At 33.2% G+C, this 10,726-nt stretch overlaps 1 protein-coding gene across 1 annotated transcript in view; it reads left to right on the forward strand.

The window, feature by feature from the left end:
- CCDC102B (coiled-coil domain containing 102B) overlaps positions 1-10,726 on the forward strand; it is a 787,870-nt gene that overhangs the window by 570,127 nt on the left and 207,017 nt on the right. The gene's annotated exons all lie outside the window — the stretch shown is intronic.

Below are 10,726 nucleotides of genomic sequence, written 5' to 3' on the forward strand. Positions count from 1 at the left end.
TGTAAGAAGATGAGCCTTTTGTGATTCCAAGTTCAAAAAAGTTCAGTATATCAATGTAAAAAAATGTGATCTAAGAGAGTAGACACACAGAGAAATTGTCTTTATGTCTTTTTGAGAGACTGAACAACAGGACTCCCCTTTGTATATGCCATAATGACTTGCATCTATGAAATGAATCACCTGGAAATACAGGAGTATAAAAGTACTATGACTACAAAGAACACAGGCTTTGGGTACTCATTGATTTAGGAAAGGTTGAACATTTTTTGCTATGAGTACAATTGAATATTATTGTGTGATAAAAAATAGCAACTAGGACAATTTCAAAGAATCCAGGGAGGTCATAACTTATGTAAAGCAAAATGAATAGAAGCAGGAGAAACAGTATGTACACTAACAATATTGTAAAGAAAAACAATTTTGAAAGACTTATAAACAAAGCAATGGCTAACCATTTCTTCAGAGCATCTTTTTGAAGTATTTTACTCAACTTCTGAAAAAGAGATGAAGAGCTAAAGGGGCTAAAGTAGACATTCATGATTGGACTCGGGCACTATGTGGATTTCTTTTACTTAGCTATGGTTATTTATTAAAAAGGGTTTGTTTCTTTTTTTGATGTGGGAGGAGGGACAGGTAGCAATGGTAATACTATATATATTTATATGTATGTATGTATATATGTATAATATATAATATTTAAATGCTAATGTTATATACAGTTTAATGATTTTATATACAATCATTTTTACTGTATATCTAACTACTCATTTTGGGGTGTTTCTTTGCTTAAGAATGAATATATATATATATATGTATAGATGTATGTGTGTGTTAACATATGTATAAAGAAATGTACTGTGTGGCATAATGAGAAAGACCCTTGGACTTTGAAAACAAGTTCTGATGCAGTCAAAAAATAGCTATGTGGCCACAAACCAGTCACATCACTTCTCATAGGAATGGTAAAACTTTCACAACCTAGTTCACATATTTATTGTGAGTAAAGTGTTTGCAAACCAAAGAGCATTGTACATATGTAATCATTCATTGTTTTGAAGTATTGAACTATTTCTTTGAAAGACAAGATATTTTTTTTCTAGTGCAAGTTAATCTTGGTTAAAAATTTGGAGAACAGAGTATTTAAAAACATCAAGGCAAATCTTTGTAACATTCAGGAAAATATATCACACAACTCATTTAGAAAGAAGTTTGAATTTTACATTTGGATTTCACTTTTGATATGGTAAAGTCTGTTGCTGTTGTTCCTGGATGTTTTCTGTTATCGATGTTGGTGAATTACTCATAAAAGTATTTATATTTCCCTTAAATGACAGATTTTAATAATGAATATAATGGGGTACTCTTGAGAAAGATGAATAGTATATTGAAAAAGGTCAGTGATATGATATTGTGAGATACCAGTAAAAATAATTTTATTAAACAATGTAAGTAACATCTGCTTTATTTAATACTTCAAATCCAGTTTATAGTTATTCTTAAGAATTTTTAAATTTCCTAAGACCAGTGTGAGAAACATCATTGTCATTTTATTAGCATTGAGAATTCCTGCATAAAATCACTTTGGAAAATGAAAAACAAAAAAAAAAAGAAGAAAACAAAATATTGTGGGTAGATCCAATATGGCAAAGAAAAGGCAAGGAATCACCTCAGGTCTTCAAAATTTTCCTCTAAACAATTCTAAACAATATTCCTCAAAATGAATTATGGAGTGGGAGAAACCACAATGTAACAAGGTGGAACAATTTTCTATTCTAAGAGAACTTAGAAGGTCTGCAGGAAAGGTCTATTGTACCTGGGTAAGAGTAGAACACAGTCCATCATGGGATGGGATGCAGCAGACCTTGCAGGTGACTGACTCAGCAGAGGTAGCAATTTCTGGAACTCTCAGCACAAATATGATAAAGGGGTGGAATACCTGGTCAGAAGAAGATTACAGGGGTTCCTTTGCTGGCACTGGGTGCAGGACTCTCTTGCATTGCCCAAATGTAGATCCAGAGTGCAGTCCTGGGTTGCAATCCTAGGTAGATCACTACCATACCAGAGCTTATGGCCACAGGGGTCACTTTTTCAGGGCAAAAAAAGAGGGCTTGTGGAAAAGAAATGAGAGGTATGCAAGAGAGAGTCAATAGCTTGAAAAAGGAAGGACAAAAGTTAACTGTAGAAATCAAGTCCTTAAAAATTACAATTGGCCAACTGGCAAAAAAGTACACTGAAGAAAACAAGTCTCTAAAAATATAATTGGCCAAATGGGGAAGGAGGTACAAAATCTAATAGAAGAAAACAATTTGTTAAAAATTAGAATTGGGCAAATGGAAGCTAATGACTCTATGAGTGACTAAGAATCAGTCAAACAAAAACAAAAAAAATGAAAAAAAATACATGAAAATGAAAAATACCTCACTGGTAAAACAGCTGACCTGAAAAATTGATCCAGCAGAGACAATTTAAAAATTATTGGTCTACCTGACAATCATGATGAAAAAAAGAGCCTGGACAGTATCTTTCAGGAAATCATAAAGGAAAACTGCTCTAAGGTCCTAGAACCAGAGGGTAAAATAACCATAGAAAGAATCCACTGATCACCTCCTGAAAGAGATCCCAAATTGAAAATGCCAAGGAATATAGTAGCCAAATTCCAAAATCACCAGGTCAAAGAGAAAATACTGCAGGCAGCCAGAAAGAAACAATTTAAATATCATAGACCCACAGTCAAGATTACACAGGACCTTGCAGCTTCTACATCAAAAGACCATGGGGCATGGAATGCGATATTCCATAAGGCAAAGAACCTTGGATTACAACCAAGGATCAACTACCCAGTGAAAATGAGCATTATCTTTCAGGAGAGGAGATGGATATTCAATGAAATAGGGGACTTCCATACCTTCCTGATAAAAAGACCAGAACTCAATGGAAAATTTGGTCTTCAAATACAAGACTCAAGAGAGAGATAAAAAGGAAATAACAAACAGGAAAGCTTGGGAAAAACCTGGAAAGGCTTGTAAGGTTTGATGTTGAGTGAAGTGAGCAGAACCAGGAGAATGCTGTACACAGTAACAGCCACATTGTGTGATGACTAATATTGATAGACTTAGCCCTTCTCATCAATACAAGGATCTAAGACATCTCCAAAAGCCTCATGATGGAAAATGCTATCCACATCCAACAAAAGAACTATGAAGTTTGAATGAAGATCAAAGCATACTATTTGCTATTTTTTTCCTCTGTTGTGCTTTGTTTCCTCTTTCTGGTGGTTCCTCATACTAATTCTAATTCTTATTTACAACATCACTAATGTGAAAATATGTTTAATAAGAATGTATATGTATAGCCTATATCAGATTGTGCACCATCTTGGGGAGGGAGGTAGGAAGGGAGAGAAAAATTTAAAACTCAAAAGTTTATGGAAGTGATTGTTGATAAATCAAAATAAATTAATAAAAAAAAAGAGTGCTTGTGATCACTCACAGACTAGAACACAGGCCGGGAGAGCAGTGATCACATCTCCCCACAGATCATACAATCTTAGAAGAAGTGAAAACTTGAAAGTCCCCAGAATTAATTTTAATAACAAGAGAACAAAAATTCAGAAAATTTAGACAATGCTCCCTCCAGTCTAGGAGCATAGCCCAACTTAAACACAAAGTTGAAAATCAAGAAATAAGCTGGAAAATGATCAAAAAAACAACAAAAAGTACTGGACCATAGAAAGTTATTATGGTTGCAGGGAAAATCAAAACAGAAATTCAGAAGAAGACAACAAAATCAATAATACTACATGCACAACCTCAAAGAAAAAAATAAGTTGGTTATAGCTCCAAAAAATAATTCATGAAACACCTCAAAAAGGATTTTAAAAAATCAAATAAGAAAGATAGAGGAAAAATACAAAAATAAATAAAAGTGGTGCAAGAAAATCATGAAAAAAGAGTCAACAGTTAGATAAAGGAGGCATAAAAATATTAAAGAAAATAACACTATAAAGAAGAGAATAGGCCAAATGGTTAAAAACAAGGCATAAAAATCCACTGAAGAGAAGTTAAAAGCAGAATTGGTCATATGGAAAAAAATGTGCAAAAATTCACTGAAAAAAGAACTCCTTAAAAAATAGAATTGGCCAAATGGAATAGGAGGTAAAAATTCTGAAGAAAATAGTACCTTAAAATTTAGAATTGGGCAAGTGGAAGCTAATGACTCCATGAGACATCAAGAAACACTGAAACAAAAACAAAGAATGAAAAAAAATAAAGAAAATATGACATCTCATTAAAAAAAAAACAACTGATCTGGAAAGTAGATCAAGGCGAGATAAGTTCAGAATTGCTGGACTAAAGAAGAGAATTCTGGAAAGATGGCAGAGTAGGTCAGAAAATTTCAAGCTCTCAAAATTTTCCCCCACAAAAGAGATAAATAGTCCCTCGGGGCAAATATTGAACAGTAAAAATGAATAAGAGCAGGGGCAGAACAGGAATCCTCCTTGGACAATCCTAGAAGATCTGAAGAAAAATCCCAGGTCAATGTTTGGTCCATATGAAGAGTAAATATCTCCAAGTTAGGTCCTAGGATGGCTTAAACAACAAGTTGCAAGCCCTGGGATTAGCTGGATTGAGAGGCTGCCTCATTCCAGCTGCAGGAAACTTTACCCCTGAGACAGTGAAGGGTGTTGAGAGTGTGAGCCAGGGAAGATCAGGGGAACCTCTGCTGACAAGGAATGCCAGACCTAGATGTGCTGTAGAGACATGGCAGGGGCAAGAAGGAACCAGCTCATGACTGGTGAGTGCAGAAGCAGTGGGGCAGGGATGCTGCTGGCTGTGGGCACTTACAGGAGGCTGGAGATCTTGGTTCCAATTCCAAGCCAATTCCAAGAGAGAATTGAAGGAGAATCTGAGGCCAGAGGCACCATCCCCTATATTACAGGACTAGAGGTGATTATAAAAACTGATCTACTACAAATAAAAAATTGCTCAGGCAAAAGAGAAAAAATCAACCATAGAGAGTTACTATGGGAATAGAGAAGACTGGGAATCATTTTCAGAGGAGGATACTGAGGCAAAGAAAGCCTCTTCTTCTCCACAGATAATGTCAAATTGTCGCCTGCTCAACAAGAATTCATGCTGGGTTACTTAATGTTGTCTGTGTAACCATGGGTAAATTACTGACACAAATGAGGTGTCAGAGGAAGAACTGACATGGAAGAATTAAACAGGGGAGGAGGGTTGGTAGTTCTGGAAACCTGCTTTCATCATGAATGAGTTCAAGAGGGAACAATACATATATATCTAGAAAAGTTTAAAAATCTTCTAAATTCAGAAAGAAATAAAACACTAAGGGGATTGGGACAGGGGAGAGAATAAGGGAGGGATCTTTAGAGAGAAGGGTAAAGGAATAGGTTAAAGGGGGTATAATAGGGTGTTTAGATTTAAGGGAAAGGGAGGTTATGGGAGGGATCCTTGGAGGGGGGCTAGGTTAAGTAATAGGAGGGCAAAGTAAAGGGTAGATGTAAAATAGAGGAGTTAAGAGGGATAGAAAATAAGAAATATGCACAAACATAAGAACAAAGATCAGAAGTAGAATTTCTTAGGAAAAGTTTGGTCCATGTGTGTATATGTATGTATGTGTATGAATGTATATGTGTTTATGTGTATATGTATATATATGTAGTTATATATGTATATATAGATATATATGAGTATATATAGATATATGTGTATATGTATGTATATGTATATGTGTGTGTATGTGTTTATGTATATACAATCTTAATTATAGCCTTCTGGGGGGGAAGGAGGAGAAAAAAGAAAAAAATTAAAAAGTACACAGCAAAGAGCAAAAGAAAATTAACAAGGAAGCAAAGACAGATAGCTCTCAACACAACATGTAGAACTTATTATATAGGTTTTATTGGACTGCAAATTTATTGCTATATATTTTGCATCCTCTTACATTCTGCTGTGCATGTGACATGCCTTTTTGTTTTATTTTTATCTGTTTAAACTTCCATATTTAAGTTTATAATATATTTCTTTTCTTATTGTCTAAGTTTCAGTAATAAAAAAAAACAACATAAAAAAGATTGTACTACCTGAAAGCCATGATCAAAAAGAGAGCCTAGACATCACCTTTCAAGACATTTTCAGGGAAGATTGCCCTGATATCTAGAACCAGAGGGTAAAATAGAAACTTAAAGAATCCACCAATCACCTCCTGAAAGAGATCCCAAAATGAAAACTCTCAGGAATATTATAGCCAAATTCCAAACCTCCCAGATCAGAGAGCAAATATTGCAAGTAGGCAGAAATAAATCATTCAAATATTGTGGAATAACAGTCAATATAACAAAAGATTTTGTACCTTCTATATTAAAGTATTGGGGAACTTGGACTATGATATTCTGGAGGGCAAAAGAAGCAGGATTACAACCAAGAATCACCTACCCAGTAAAATTGAGTATTGCCTTTTTGGGGGAAAATGACATTTAATGAAAAAGAGGACTTTCACACATTCCTGATGAAAAGACAAGAGCTAAATAGAAAATTTTACTTTTACATACAAGACTCAAGAGAAGCATGAAAAGCTAAACAAGAAAATAATTAAGATATTCAATAAGCTTAAGTTGTTTACAGTCTTAAATGGGAAGAGGATACTTATATTTCCTAAGAACTTAATCATTCTTAGGATAATTAGAAGGAATATGCGTAGACAGAGGACAGAGTTGTGAGCTGAATACAATGAAATTATATCTAAAAAAGTAAAATTAAGGGGTGAGAAAGAGGTATTCACTGGGAGAATGGGAAAGGTACAAGTAAGATGGGGTAAATTATCTCCCATAAAAAAAAGGTGTGGAAGAGCTTGTACAGTGTAGGAGAAGATGAGGGAGATGGAGTGGAGTGTTTGAAACAGTCTTATCAGAATTGGCTCACAGAGGTAATAATATACACAATCAGTAGGGGTATAGAAATCTTTCTTACCCTACAGAAAATAGGAAAGGAAGATGGTGAGAAAAGGGGGAGGCTGATAGAAGGGAGGACAGATTGGGGGAGGCAGTAGTCAGAAGCAAAACTTTTGAGGATTGAAAGTTTGAGAGAGAGAATAGGATTAACAGAGGGGGGAATAGGATGGGTGGAAATACACTACTTTAGTAATCATAATTGTGAAAAAAAATTTATACAAGTTTCTCTAAGTAAGGTCTCATTTCTTAAATATATGGAGAACTGTGTCAGATTTCCAAAAATAAGAGCCATTCACCAATTGATTAATGGTCAAAGCATATGAATAAGGTAGTTTTCAGATGAAATAATCAAAACTATCTATAGTCATATAAAATATCTAATTCACTACTGATTAGAAAAATATAAATTATAACAACTCTGAGTTGTGCATTCCACACCTATTAAATTGGCTAATATGAAAGAAAAGGAAAATAGCAAATGGTGGAGGGGATGTGGGAAAATTGGAACACTTAAGCACTGTTGGTTTTGTGAACTGATCCAATCATTCTGGAGAGCAATTTGGAACTATGCCCAAAGGGGTATAAAACCAAGCATACCCTTTGACTCTGCAATACCGCTAAGAGATTAAAAAAAAGGAAAAGGAACTATATGTACAAAAACATAGCAGCTCTTTTAGTGGTGGCAAAGAATTGGAAATTGAGGGGATGCCCATCAATTAGGGAATGGCTGAACAAGTTGTGGTATACGATTTGATGGAATTCTATTGTGATATAAGAAATAATGAGAGAGTTGATTACAAAAAAAATGGGAAGACCTATATTAACTGATGCAAAGTGAAATGAACAGATCAACAGAACCAGGAAAACATTCTACACCGTAACAGCAATATCTTATGATGATCAACTGTGAATGACTTAGCTATTTTCAACAATACAACGATCCAATACAATTCTGAATGACTTATGATGAAAAATGCTCTCTCCAGAGAAATAACTTATTAAGTCTGAATGCTGATAAAAACACTTTTTTTTTAAACTGTCTTTATTTTTTGGGGGGTTGACCTTTTTTCTTTCCCATGACTAATATTGAAATATATTCTGCATGACTACACATGTAAAATCGATGTTAAATCGCTTGCCTTCTAAATGAGAAGATAAAGGAGAGAAGGAGGAAGGGACAGAACTTGAAACTCATTTTTTTTTAAATGAATGCTCATTTTTTTTCATGGAATAGGAGAAATATAAAATTAAATAAATTTTAAAAAATTAAACAGATATTTTCTTTCTCATTGTTTCCTTCTCCGTAGGCTATTTTGTTTTTGTCATTTAGTTTTGTGTATGAAAAAGACCTCTCTTTTGGAACCAAAAGGATGGGGGGTTTTGTATCCTTTGCTGGGTTACTTAATGTTGTCAGTGGAACCATGGGTAAATTACTTCATCTTCCAGGACATTTGTAAAATGATAGAATTGAATTAAATTATTTCTAAATCTCATTCAACCTATAAATCAATGAACATATATTGTAGGATTTTGCTTCTCTAAATCTACTATTCTATATGCAGTGATTATATTTTAATAATTATATGTTTTTCATCAACCCAAAGAAAATACTCATAAGATTTTAATATCACATATTTCCTTACTTCCTCTTTTTAGAAACTCTAACACCCTTTAATACTCAGCTCAAGTACTGCCTCATACGCAAAACCTTTCTTGATTCTCCTCCTCCCATTGTTCATACGCTGCTCATGAAATTACTTTTTATGCATTGTATATATTTATTCATTTGCTTATTAATTTTAAATTTATTTATTTATTTTTAGTTTTCAACATTCACTTTTATAAGATCTTCAGTTCTAAATTTTCCTAAATTCCCCTACCTTCCCAAGATGGCTTGCAATCTGATATAGGCTATACATGTACAATTATATTAAACTTATTTCCACATTCATCATGTTGTGAAAGAAGAATAAGAACAAGTGATTAACAAAGATGAAACAGAATTCAAGACAGGAAAAGTTTTGTAAGAACATAAAGAAAACCTTTTTGACCATCAAGGTAAAAATATCATTGAGATTTATTTATTTATTCATCCATCAATTCTTTATTTATTTAAAGAGTGTAAAATAAATAGATAATCCTTATTCTAGTTGGATTAGCTTTTCTTCAGACTAAAAGTAGAGTACTTCTAGTACTTCTTCTAGTACTATTTAATGATTCTTCTGCTTTAGAGTGTAAAAGAATTGGAAAACTTGGTCACGGAAAAATTAGCAATACATACTCACTTCTCTAGATTCCTTACAGATAGGATTCTTGTCTTCCAAAAACCTGTACCTCCATCAATATTTCTAGTCTGTACTCAGTATGTACTATTTACTGATTGTCCAAAAGGAACAGAATCTTCACAGATAATTTAAGATCTTTGGGACAAATTCTATCAGCAATAGTGATATTCTTTCATTTTGGTTGTTGTGTCCAAGAAAGCTATGAAAATGGAATGCTATGTTTAACTTGGTGTAGGAGAACTATATTTAGAACACAAATACCTGAATTTGGATTTTGTCTCTATCCTTTACTAGATTTTTGATCCTTTGAACATCACTTAACTTTTCTTGGCTTCCATTTTTCAGTCTATGAAAATATTGTTTTTGGACTAGATGATATCTAATATCTCTTCTAGTTCTGTAATTTAAATATTCTGTGATTCATTTCAGTAATTTACTAATTTTGAGATAATCTTTATGTCTCAGTGATGCAAAAAAAAAAAAAAAAACCTTCTCTAAAGACAAGCCATAGGAAAATGTTTCCATCATCCAGGAATTTTTTAATGCACAAACTGTGCTAAAAGTAGAATACATAATCAGACCTAAATAGAAACTAGATATTTTACAAACCATAACAGCAACCCGAAATAGATCATGGGATATTGTAAGAACAGTAAGCATTTCTTTATATACAGATATACAAAGTTTGCAGTAGTTTGAAAGACTTTTTAACCATTTTATCAAGGTAAAGGGGACAGAAAAAATATGGTGCTGATTTGTCCCTGTTCCAGGACCCCTACTGGCAATTATTATGATTATGGTAATAGTAAATTAAGGTCTTTAAACCATCTAGACTTATGCACAGATGTTTATTAATTTCTTACTTTGGAAAACCTTTGCTGCATTTAAGAAGTTTTATACTCTCTAAAATTAACCTCTAAAAATGTCAAACATTTTAAAAGGGCCATGTCTAAATTGTTTAAAAGTGGAAGGGGTTAATAAATGTTATGAATAGCTAAATTTACTTAAAAAAATTACTTTTAATTCACCATATTTTGTCTGGGTATCCATATTGCTTTTGTTGACATGATGCTTTTGTTAATATTGGCAAACCCTGTCAAATGACCAAATAATCCCAGAGAAATGAAGAAAGTACAAATAACTACAATTCAGACAAGACAGTTATATCAATATCCTTGAATCGATGTGAGACAGATTTACAGTATTCTACTTAGACCTATGATTAAGCTTTATAGTGAATAAAGTGTTAAGAAAATATAATCCACATGCACAGAGTGACTTTAAATTCCTTTAATCTTTGGAAATTGAAATAATGTTAAAGGGAGAAAAATAAATTTATGAATTTTGCTCAAAATGTTTCTGTTTACATATTGGTCATCAGAATGTTTTGAAAACTAATGAATTCTATGAAACAACTCTTCCTGTTTATCTTTTTAAATTTTTTAAAGTTACACACTGGATTTATTATATA

The sequence above is a fragment of the Vombatus ursinus genome, unplaced genomic scaffold (genome assembly GCF_900497805.2).
Source record: "Vombatus ursinus unplaced genomic scaffold, bare-nosed wombat genome assembly UNPS02009573.1, whole genome shotgun sequence".
In the NCBI taxonomy this organism is placed as follows: Eukaryota; Metazoa; Chordata; class Mammalia; order Diprotodontia; family Vombatidae; genus Vombatus; species Vombatus ursinus.